This window comes from Drosophila albomicans, chromosome 2L (assembly GCF_009650485.2).
Source record: "Drosophila albomicans strain 15112-1751.03 chromosome 2L, ASM965048v2, whole genome shotgun sequence".
NCBI lineage: Eukaryota > Metazoa > Arthropoda > Insecta > Diptera > Drosophilidae > Drosophila > Drosophila albomicans.
This window is the reverse complement of record NC_047628.2, coordinates 16,801,674-16,814,253: the sequence shown is the minus strand read 5'-3', so window position 1 is coordinate 16,814,253 and position 12,580 is coordinate 16,801,674. Positions and strand designations below refer to the sequence as shown.

Sequence of the window (12,580 nt, the reverse complement as noted above, 5' to 3'; positions counted from 1 at the left end):
CCTTTGCCAGCTGTTGAGAGTGAAGTCATGTGGAATTTGAAAATGCTTGGAAAATGCCTGTGACCTGTGACAGCTCCTGCTGCACCTTTGGAAGGTGTTAAAGTTTTTTGGCGCAAAAGCTTCGCTTCTCAACAAATTTTCGCCAAGGCTTATTTTAATGAGCTTTTTGTGCAAAATGAGCAGCTGCAATTAAAATGACAGCTCAAAGTTTTCATAATTAGCCCAAGTATTACGACTTAGATTTAATCAGTCACAGTTTCCAATTTTCAAATGCAGATGGACTTGTAGTTAAATAGTTTGTTTATTCATTCATTGAGAACTAGTCGAGAACTGTTTTGGGAACTTTGCGGAAAAATGCCAAAAATTATTAAAAAGCTGTGAATTTTTCTTGCCCAAAAGTTGCTTGGAGATTTCATTAAACTTTTTATGAAGTCTAGTTTTATGTGCTGCTAAATCAAAGTTTTGAGAATTTGCTAATTAAGTTTATTTACTATGCTGTAGCTTAATTTGGGAATTAAGCTAAACAAATGCTGCGTCTAATTTGTGCAGCAACTGTAGTAAAATAGTTGTTTAGATTTTTGTTTGCAAACATTTAACAGTCGCAGATTAGATGGTCAAATAATTAACATATACACAATATAATCAGCGTTCATCGCTTCAGCATTTTTATTTTAATTCATAAAATTTATCTTTGTGTTCAGCAAAAAATGTTTGCCTGCGATAAAAAAGTTGCATTTATTTTTTGATTGCCTACATTTAAATGAATAAATTTGATTATTAGCTTAGCTTTTATCACTTCATTATTCAAAGCTCTTTGAGTTTCATTAAAAAATTTTGCCATTCTTTTTCTTTCATACTTTAACTCGTTAAAAAATCATCAACTGTAATAGAAAAATCAACATTTGGCCTTGGTTTGTAAATATTTAAAGAGATTAAAAATTAGTTGATCATATAGTTTTCCAATAGCTTAAGCAGCTTTCATTTTTATTTTAATTGATATAATTACTCTCTGTGTTCAACCAATGATTTTTGCCCTTAGCTTTACTCGTTTACTCGTTAACGTTTCCACAGTCAACTTTTGTAAGCTGGCAAATTAAAAAGGGGTTATCTTAATATTCATTTTATGTGCGAACAGAACGGCAATAAATTTGCATGTAAAAGACAGCGAAGAATGCAACAGAAGTAAAGACAAAAAAAATGTATTTTCAATTTAATTAATTCAATTGCAATGCGGCAATGTGCAATGTGCAATTTAAACCTTGGACTGTATAATTTGTGCTGCTCTCCTTTCTTTTGCGAATTCAAATTGTTGCTCTACTTTCTCATTTATATACTTTAGAGAAAGGGTCACGTGTTAAATTCCATTTAAAATGTCAAACGTTAATTTTGAATTGGTTTTTACGCAAAATGCAGTTTTTAAATAAATTATTTGCATTGTGTATTTCTCATTTAGATCATGCGTAAATTGTGTAAATAATAATTGATTTTGCGCAGTAATAAATTAACTTATTTGCCATTAATGTCAGCGCTTTAATTTATTTAATGTGCACTCATAATAAAATTATTGTATGTATGTGTGTGTGTTTGTTGTGTTGATAATTACGCGCATTGTCAATACAAGCAGTAACAGCAGTGAAAGTTAATTACATGCAAATTATTTATTAATAATTAAATTATGTTCATTAAATGTGAGAGAACTTTGCAAGAGCTACACTTATTAAAGCTTAGTTCAATGTTAAAAGGTCAGCAAATAAAGCCAAAGATAATAAGTTATTTACACCCTCATCCACCAACCACAAGTCATCTATTCAGCCCCAAGCCACATCAATCATAAAGATGGATGGCCATTAACTGCCTTCAGGCGGGGTCAATCGATTTCACGGCACATTTGCAGGGATATGCGTTGAAATTTATGTCTGCTGTGTTTGTTCTCAAGTGAAAATTGCACGCTGAAAACTGATATACATTGCTCTCACAGAGTGATTTATACCAGCTGTGAATCAAAAGGTGTGAATCAGTTAATAGCTACCTAATTAACGCCTCTATTTGACACCTAGAATGTGTATTGCTTTGTAGTTCCAACTGCACTAAATAAGTATTAGCTGATAGTAAATTGAACTTATAATGATGTATTAGATTACAGCATTCAACGAATGTTAGTCAGTCAGAAAAATGGTAATTAAAATTATAATACCATAATATAAAGTACTGTCAATGAAAATATGTTTCATTGCATTGTACAGTCTTGAAGATTAATATGTATAGAAAATCAGATCAAATTATAGAATAATATCAATATGAATTAATAAATGTATGTCGAAGAACCAACGTCATCCTCAAGCAAGTCACTTGCTCATGGTTCTGGCGTCCAATATTTAGTTCTGGTGGATACAGAACAGTTTTTGTATCTCATAATTATCATTTCTCTTTTATTGAACACACGTGCCAGTCTCACACCACACCTAAATCGAGAGAGAGAGAGAGACCGAGAAGAGAAGAGTGACCAGACTTAACAACGTATACGATGTCATAGAAAGCCTCAGATCTATCTGAACTTGATCTACCAGCACAGCCAATAATCACACCTTAAACTCGCATACCAAACATTCCAATGTTTTACATATTTCCGTTATATATATATATAAAGTCAGTCCGAAAAATGAAAAGTTGAAAACACGATAATGAAACATTTTTCCATCGACATATTTTAATTGATACAAGTGATACTTGAATATTATTTATTCATAGCACCTCAGAATAAGATTTATATGAAATTAAAATACGATAATACGATACATATAGTAGCTTTATCCGTACTTAAATATTAATATATGAATTCATTTGTTGGCCTTTGAATGACAGGAATTAACCGCATTTAATGCTAAAGTGAGTGCTGATAAAGGTTTAATTGCTAGACTTACAGTTGCACATTTGGCTTGACAATTCAAGTTGAGATAAGCGAAAAAAGTAGTTGAAAATCCAGCAAATTAAATATGCACATGAAAATGCAAAAGAGATAAATCAAATAAATGCCATAACTTATAGCTTTAAGTTCTGTTTAACTTGATGCCTCTTTTTCATTTACAATTAAGTGAACCGTTAAAAGTGCAGGCCCAAAATTGTTTGTTGAGCATTTCAAGCATTGCTAATCAAAGGAAATGGAAAATTGTTTTAATTTCTAATTGAAACCGTATAAACGGCAGTAAAGCAAGAATCGAAAGTCAAAGGTTGCTGTGTGCCAACTTTGTTTGTTGGTCAGCAATATGAGTTTTTTCTTTCTTTCTTTTTTTTTTGTTGCAAACAATACCTTGACTTTTGGGCCTAAGCTGACTAGGCTTCCCTTTGTTTGTAAATGGTTTGTTAGGACAAATGGAAATCGGGTTTGGGAAATCTCCTTTTACTCAATATCGTTATTAACCACAATCGTTGAGGCTTTTTGCACAATTGTTGCTCATTTTTTTGAGCCAATTACAAATGACTTTCACTTTGATTTTATCCCAATTTCTTTCTCTGATTTCAGGTTTAACAAAGTTGGGCTTATCATGCGTATAAATTGAATTGCTACTGCAGAGATGAGAAAGCGAGAATGTCTGCTTCATTATTTGCACTTTGCGTAATTACATTTTGAATAACCCGACTTTAAAAAGGGAAACAAAAAAGACAACTACAACGAAATACCATTTGTTTTCGGTTTAGCTTGCATTCAGCGACAAAACGCCCATTCAGCAACTCGACACTGACTGATAAATGGAGTATTCGAGGTAAGCAAAGTTAGCTACAGTTTTTTATGACAGTTTTTTCTCGCTCACATGCAGTTAAGGCAATTGTCGAGCTGGCAGCCTACGCCTCATTGAAGCGAGAGAGTATTGAAACAATATGACCAGCTAGAGGCACTAACAATGATAGTTATGAGTGTCTGCGAGTGCTCGAGATTCGCCAAGTCCAACTAACAGTTTAAATTAATCTGATGCTGCACTTTTGAAGCGAAAAACAAAGATAAAATTTAAGATGCACTTCCAGTGTGCGCCATTAAACCTAAGATGACTTTGAGTACTCGCATTAGATTGAAACTATTGAGTGGAAAATCAAGTGGGACAACACTTGAAGTTAGTCAATTCAAGTTAGACATAAAATTGCCATTTGAGTTTGAGACTTGCACAAACATTGGCGGTAAAGCTGTCAGCTATGGACTTCATTTCGAATTCGATATTTTCAGTTTTAGATGTACTTTCAAATGAGCGAAAGGTAGAAACTAAAAGAACGCTTTATTGTTGGCAATTTTGAGAATTCATTGCAGCTTAACATGCAATGTAATTCAGTGTAGTATTAATTTTGAAATATACCAAAATAATATACACAAAAATGCTTAAATATACTAGAAGATAAGGGTATACCGATGTAGTTCTACATTCTAAATATACTACAGAATACCAAATATACCAGATTATCAATCGAAGCTAATAAGACGCGTAGTTAGAAGGCGTTTTCCTTATGCAAATGTATTTCTTATATAACTTCTACAAATTTTTATCTGATCGCAATGAAATATTTAAGACTATGGTTATTATTGTATGTCGCAAATGTATGCAGATCAAGAATATATTATATATACTTACTATAAAGTGTATATAATAGCTTCCTGTTACATACATTTCCTGTAGGAAGAAAGTTACCATATAATACCCTTATATCATATGGGTAGCGGATATAATTAGAATATTGTTCAGTTATTAATAGATAACTTGTAATAGTTTACTCCAAATGAAAACTAATTTTTACAATTGTAAAAGTGTATTAATTGTTATCACTTTCGTTAGCTGATTTGCTTTTGTGCACACTGCGAACTTTGATTTTCACACTGCCCTTCTATATATGCCTTCCTAAAGGGATCAATGTGTATTGAGGGAATGGCTATTGGGGGAATGGCTGTGTCGACCGCGATTGTATTGTGTGTAGAGGTCATAACCTCAAAGGCCAAACAGAGAATGGCCCCAAAACAAGCCCACACATATTTGCATTTAATCCACTTTTATTGCAGCCCTTGGGACTGTTGTGACCCTCAGTTATTATGCTGATTGTGTTGACACACAGCTCTGTAGCATCGTCCGTTGTTTGTTTGTTTGTTTGTTGTTTGTCGCTGGGTTGGTTACTAAATATTTAAAGGGTTTCGCTCAGGTTGCTTTCACCTTGCGCCCAAATAGCCAAAAACAACCTAAAAGTTAAGCCAGGCATATAAAAATTCAATTCGATGCGTAAATAAACCAACTTCGACTTAGGTTTGACTAATGCGTGCTTAAGGTGGCAATGTTTCTGTAAACCATCTTTAAAATAAATCTATAATAGTTCGTAAAATATCAAACTCGTTTCCTGTATAAGCAAAAGTTCAGTTCATGCATCAATCTATTGCAGAACTTGTTCAATTTGTGTAAACAAATATGCGCAAATGTGTTTTTCCCCTCTCACTTTGTGTTCCTCGTGGACTTCCGTTTCCGCTTTTGATGATGTTTTCAGGTGCAGCAAGTTGAAATCGTATTCACATACTCGCATTTGACATGCAATTTAACTTGCATTGTTTTTCTGCAGTCAAGTTAGGAAAAACATCAAAAACTTTTGTTGAATCCGTCACAAGCAAATGTGACTTTTTTCTATTTAAATATTTTATTATATTTCTGTTTATCATTCGTACTTGTAAATTATAAGTATAAAAAAAACTTCTTACTAAATGGTTCTTTTAATTAAATATCGATTCGTAGTAGTTACAAATCACAAATTCATCCACAGAGACGCACACAGTGAGTGCAGTTTTTGGCAAAGAGCAATGGGAAAGAGAATGTTCCTGGTTGTGTCCTTCCGATTCAATACTGGCAAAACATTTCCGCTTTTGAAATATTACTTTCATTTCAGTTTTTTGGCTGGACGATGTCAGAGCAAAGTTGTTGTCGTTATCCAGCGTAAAACCACAGAGAGAAAACGTTTCCTGCTCCCGACGTTTCATTCCTCTGAGCTTTAGCCACACAATGCCACAGAGCAGCCAGACAGATAAATTGTTCTAACCAAAGATACAGAGTTCGATTTGTTTTTTCCCATTCGTTGCAAGCGAAGCAAAACTTTAATTTGGATTAGAAAATTATTAAGCATTTATTTCTTCTGTCCTGCGTGAAAGTAAAAAGTTGTGAAAAGATTTTTATCATATTTGTGACTGAATTTGAATACATGTCATTAGCTGCGATGCAAATCTCTTTGACAGGTTGGTGTTTGTGTTATGACTTGTGATTACTCTCGTATTTTTTCAGTTTTTACCTTTGTTTTCTGAATCGCAATTGTACATTTTTGCTCTTAGCTTCTTTTTAATTTAGCTTTCCTGGGCACACAAATTCGCAGGTCTGTCAGGGTATAAAGTTTTGGTTCCTTAGAAAAGATTCAATTGAGAAAACTTTATTTATCACTTTTATATATTTAATCACACAAGAAACATAATTATTTCTAAGTAAAAAGTAATCAATGTTGTTGTTTCTAATTATATGCAAAACCTGAAATAACTGAGACTGTTATCTGTTAGATTAAATGCTTAAATGATTTACCAAAAATGTAGTCAAATTCGGAATTAATAACTCAGCTTTTCGCCTCTTAAATTCACTATTGATTACATTTTGTTGCGCTCAAGTAGAACCGAATTTTCTTTGTCATCTAACGCAGCAATTTAGATTTCATTTTATTTGTGTTTGGCACTTTTAAATTGACAACAAATTGTTTTTGAATGAATCTCGACGCTCGCATCTCTCGTGGGCGTATTTAATTTATTTTTCTTGTTGAGCCACAAAATTAGCGTAATCAATTTGTAAATTCGTTTCGACCTCCGGTTTAGGCTCAAATAAATTCAAATTTAATGGCCCCCCTGGTCGGTGAGTTCGGTTGCTCGGCTTTCACATTATTTTGTGTGCGCGAAATTATTGTTCATTTTATTGAAAATTGGAGCGAAATTTATGTTGAGTACATTTGCATTCGCAAACAGATTAAATTGTGTTTTCTGGTCATGTCTGGCAGCTGCTGTTAACCAATATTTACTTAGACTTAGACTCTGTGTCTGGCGTCTAATTTAATGTCTAGACTCCAGAGGCAATGCAATCGTAATAATTTTATTGGAGCTTTTCGATAAGTTGATGATGTTCATTACTCAACGGTCATTTGTCAATACGATTGATTGCTTTAGGACAATCGGAATATTCGAACTGATGAAGTCAGCATAAACAAATATTGTCGTTATGATTTCATCTAATTCGAGTTGGTTCCTTTCCAACACTGCGTATGAATCATACGCCTGGTTGGACAATTTATTGAAATGCAGAGAAGGGCTTGAGAAATTAATTTGCCATCAGCTGGCCGCAGGAGAGCGAATCACGTAAATAGAGCACAACGTGTTGCCTTCAAAATAACAAACAGCTCACGTGCCACATTCTAAATATTTTCTTGGTGTCTTGTTCGTCCTTTCGTCCTTATATGTATGTATATACATATATTCATTGTGGGGCAACAATTTCAAAGTCATTAAGACACTGGAGCTTTGTTTGATGCCGTTCGCATTAAATGTGACTTGCTTCAAAGCCATCAGTCATTTTAGCCATACAACACACGTGTGGCATGCCACAACACGTGGCTTATATTTTTACGCACGTTCGTTTTCTGGCTTCCAGTTGTGACTTAAATCATTGAAATCATCTGTCAAATGCCAACATTAATTACTGATTTCATGCTGTTACAAGCCAGCAAGTAATCAACTAAATAATGAATTTAAATTTACATTATAGAGAAATCAATTTAAAAAATGAAATTTCAATTAAATTATCTAAATACAAAATATTTCAAATATTTGAGTTTAATATTTTTTTATACAACAATTGTTTTTCACAATATTTAAAATTATTGAGCAAGCAACCGCAGACAATAATTAAAAATGTCCCATAAAAAAATGTGTGTGCTGTTGTCACAACAATAAAAATCTCGTAATAATAACCGCAATTTGTAAAAAACGAGAAATTAAACAAAGTATTCCAAAAAGGTGACACATGTCTGCAAACTGCTGAATTTGCTAAATTGAAAGTACATACATATTTTTTACGACCCGTTTTTAAATAATTTCTGTTGGCTTTATTCGCATGTCTGAATATAAACATGCATGTATTTTTTCATGTATTAATGTTCTCATTGGCAAATGATGATGATGATGATGTGGCAGCCAGAAGCGAAAGCAAACGTCACACAAAAATACAAATTAATATTTGTCAAGGGAATATTATACCGACTATTAAATACACTTACAATTTATAGAAATTTAATAGCAAATAATTATAAAATAATTCTATGATTAACAATATCATATTTAATTTTTAGTTAAAGCTTCACAGGTTAGGTTAGGTTAGGTTAGGTTTTGTTACGTTATATTAGCTTAGGTTAGGTTAGACTACAAGACGTTAGACCATAATAGAGGCAAAGCATAAGTCAACTAAAGTCTGTAAGTATATCGGTGATATATATTTTTATAATTAATAAAACCATATTTCCTTTTCGTTTAAATGTTTAGTATATCCCACATTTCGTTAGCAAGTAAACATGCTCATAGTTAGAGTCTTAAAAACCTTTTCACATTTGTTGCTCTCGTTTAGTTACAAATGTATTTGCTGTATTGTGAAAAGTTAAACGAAATTGAGTTGACAGCAGCTTTGACAGTGCCGCTCGTAAGTATAAATACCTTTCTGTTTGCATCCCGTATGAGGACTACATATATAGAGATCCGGCGGTGCCTCTGGCACTCTTGACACAACTGACACTTCAGCTTCAGCTTCATGTCAAGTGGCACTTATTGAAATGTCACTTACTCATTTGTTTATGCGTCTCGGTTGTGCGCCACTCTTAACACCATTCAAGGTTGTGTGTGTGATTGTGTACTTTGCCAGACACAACAACAGCAGCAAGTCGACAGCTTTAATTGGCTCAGGTCGCGTACTAAAAGCGTGGTTTTCCGTTCAGCTATTGGAAAAATAAACGCTGTTTGACCAAGCAGCAGAAGTAGGAGCTGAAAAGAACTGTGAGTTCACCGCAAGTGCCACGCCCATTATTTTGTTTCAAGCACGAAGCAAAAGCTGAATTCCATTTTGGGGCAGCAAAAGCAATTGAAACTGGGTGGCAAAATGCTGCGTGGTCGCTTCTGCTGTACAGACCCATTTCTACTTCCTATGCAAATATGCAAATACGCAGAAAGGCAGCCAAATCAAACGTAAACAAGCGCACAGACAGACTTGCACACGCACACTCTCTCCCACTCACACACACACACACTCACACACATGCAGATGAATCATACGTGCTCTAGAGCACGCAGTCGAGAGAGAACAATTTTTTGTGTTGACCGCAAAATCAACGATTTTTCCATTTCCAGCGCTTTTGTTTTCTTTTCGATTGCTAGCGGATCCGAGTGCCATTTTAGTAAGGCAATATAGAAGATGATCTACAGAATGATAGACTAAAACATACCTTGCAGCAAGCATAATTAGAGTATTCCTAAACTATACTTTCTTATGTTTTTAAGGCCGTTGTGTTTTCAATGTATTAAATTGTCATGGCCAAATAATAATAATAATAACAATGTTTTCTAATTTCAGTTAATTCAAACTTTTCTTTCACTAATGTTGTTCATTTATGATGTGGATAATCATACTATACTATATAGTATATATATATAATACATTGCCCTTGGTATATATGCCTATAAAGTGTGCTGTCGTAATTAATTTATACGAGCCGTTAAGCCTGATTGATTGGCAATCAAAACACAATGTGAGTTTTCGTTGAATAGTTCATAGCAATTTCCTTTAAGTCGTTGATGAAAAAGTGTGAAGACTATTGTAAGACTTTCTCTTTGTCTATCAGCAGATTGGTTTTCACTTTGAAAGTTCTAATTGAAATTGTATCAACTCAGTCAACAAGATGCTCCATAGTAACAGTTGCACACAATAATTTTAAGGACATTATTAGATGTGATTAGTAATTTCAACTTTATTTCTACACAGAGAGGAAAAAATCTAGATTCAACAATAGATTACACATTTTGATTCAAGATTTTAGTACTTTTATTCTTTCAGTGTATTTCTACTACATTAAATGTTTTTTCTAATGTCTACGGTTTCTTGAAATACCATCAATAGTGAAAATATTTGATGACTACAAAGAATAACTAAATAAGAAAATTTCAATTAACTTATTCTCAATTGATGTGTTACCTGCATCGATTTCTTTAATGTTCAATATTATAAAATTCCCATTTAAATAGCCAATTTTCATCAGCTTCTGAGAATCGCTTTGCAGCTTAAGCATTTGACAGTCGCTGCCAAATAACCCTGATCAAATTAAAGCTTACAGGTTTCATAAGCCTGCCTGCAACGCCTGGCAACGTTTTTCATGTTACATGAAAATGTGCTCAGCCATCGCTTCAGGCTCAATTTAAATTTAATTACAGTCTAAAAGAAAAACGCTCAGAAGAAGATGATGAAGAACAAAAAAAAAATTGATGGCGCATGTAAATAATATTTCTGGGGATGATTTAATTTGAACAAATGCTGTCATGGAGATAAACCGAAATCAATGTTTTCTGTATACAGGCAATTTATATTTTGTGATTGAATTGGTAAAGGCTGAGTCCGAATTTCCTGTTGGTTATTTGAGCACATTTCGTTTGCCGCAGGGCTTCTTTGTTGTGTGTAAAAATACGCAAGGTAAAAATATTAAAATTCAGCCGGCAATGGCAACAGTCAAACGACAATAAAACCAAACATGAAATTCAACGATATTCAATTGGGAGAAATAAAAGCCAGAAGAGTACAATTCATTTGTTGACACGCAAAATATGAAACGCGTTCTCATATTTCTCTCAATTTTCATAGTGCTATTTATATCCCTATGTAAATCACAATTCAACGCAGGTGAAGACTTTTAAGGCATGCTGGCAGAAAATTTCATAATACACAATACTTGTCTTTTTTTCGCATCTGCATAAATAAGCCTGGCGAATAAAAACGAAATAAATGCTTTGCCTACTTCAGGGGAAATGCAAAACAGCTCTATCCTTTTTATATGGCTTAAATGGCAAAGCGATTAGGGGCTTTCGCATTGTTTTACACAATAAAACAACAAGAACAAGAAGGAAATAGTATATTCTCCACGCGCACAACCTGGCGTATGCGCAACGTCTCATCCTTTCACATTGAAGCCGGATCAAGTGTGTGTGTGTGTGTGCCAGTTATTAGCATATTCTCGACATGCTGTGCTACTTAATGATGCAGAAATGTAAAAAAGCCATGAATGTAGCCAAAATCGGGAATCCCTGCCAGTTTCAGCGTCATTGATTATGCGTATGTGCCACATTCGACGACTGAAAGTTATGCCAAAAGAGGGGAGATTGTATATTCCTGTGTCGTGACGTTGTGCTTGATGCATGGATGACGGCATGTCAATGACAATCAGTTATTTTTAGCAATTAATTTATGCCAAAAACGTGCCCAGTAAACTGAATGAGTTACTTAAATTGCTTCGCTATCATTCTAGATGTTTGCTGATATATTTCAGTCTTTATTCTAATTATCGTGCAGTTGGCAAAAGATTTTGCTAATCATGCAAATCTTATGCATTGCCTTCGACAACCATTTGAATGCCAATTATGTTGAACAAAGTCTGAGAATTTAATTTATACTTAAATGGTATATTAATTAACTTGGCTGCTGTTTTTAATCAAGCCCTTCTAAACACAGAGTTAGCAATTGCATTGCAGTTAGCGAAAAGCGTTTGCTACGCCTTGAAAGGTTGAGAGAGTTTGAGTTTGGTTTCAAGTGCGGAAGCGAGAACGAAGTCAGAATAAGAACGAGAATGAAAACTCGACATCAACTCATTATGCTGTAATTCAACAAATGAGCACAAGGTGTTCCCGCATTAAAACTGACACTCAAAATTACTGAGCTAAAAGGATTAAACCATTCAGCAAACCAGCTGTAAGTCCCCGAGCCGTGTAATACTCGCATGTGTGTGGGAGAGTGTGTGGCAGCATACGCTACATTCAACCAGGTGGCTTAGTCTCTTTCTCTTTCTTTCTCTCTCTATCTCACACTCCAGTTAGAAAGGGTTCAACTCGAAAATGAGCGGCAACCGCTTAACGAGCTTCCCGGATTTTTGCGGCTTTAAGCATAGCTCGGGATTTGCGCTGTATAGCTGAGACTTCAGCAGGTGATTTCACTTCACTCTTCACTCTCTGCTCTCCACACTCTAACTTGACACCACTTCAGTGCACGCAACGCTGATTTATGCAAACAACCAACGAGATGGGTGTAAATTAACGTCTCTGCAGCTAAAGGTCTGCTAATGGAAGTGGCAAACAACACCGTTGACAGCGGGAGGGAGGGAGGCAGCTAAATTAAATCTCGCATATTTCACATTACACGTGCCTGGCATCGTCTTGCCAGGCAGCAGCATTAATCATCACAACCGGCGAAAGGTCACATGTCCTCTGCAATTATGTATGTAAGCAGTCGGTATCATG

The 12,580-nt window shown here is 34.6% G+C and overlaps 1 long non-coding RNA gene across 4 annotated transcripts in view; it reads left to right on the top strand.

The window, feature by feature from the left end:
- LOC127565152 (uncharacterized) overlaps window positions 1-12,580 on the top strand; it is a 47,368-nt gene that overhangs the window by 22,859 nt on the left and 11,929 nt on the right. For all 4 annotated transcript variants that reach the window (XR_007954527.1, XR_007954528.1, XR_007954525.1 and 1 more), the window contains exon 3: window positions 3,521-3,761. This is a non-coding gene — a long non-coding RNA (uncharacterized LOC127565152). The remainder of the gene's footprint in view (window positions 1-3,520; window positions 3,762-12,580) is intronic.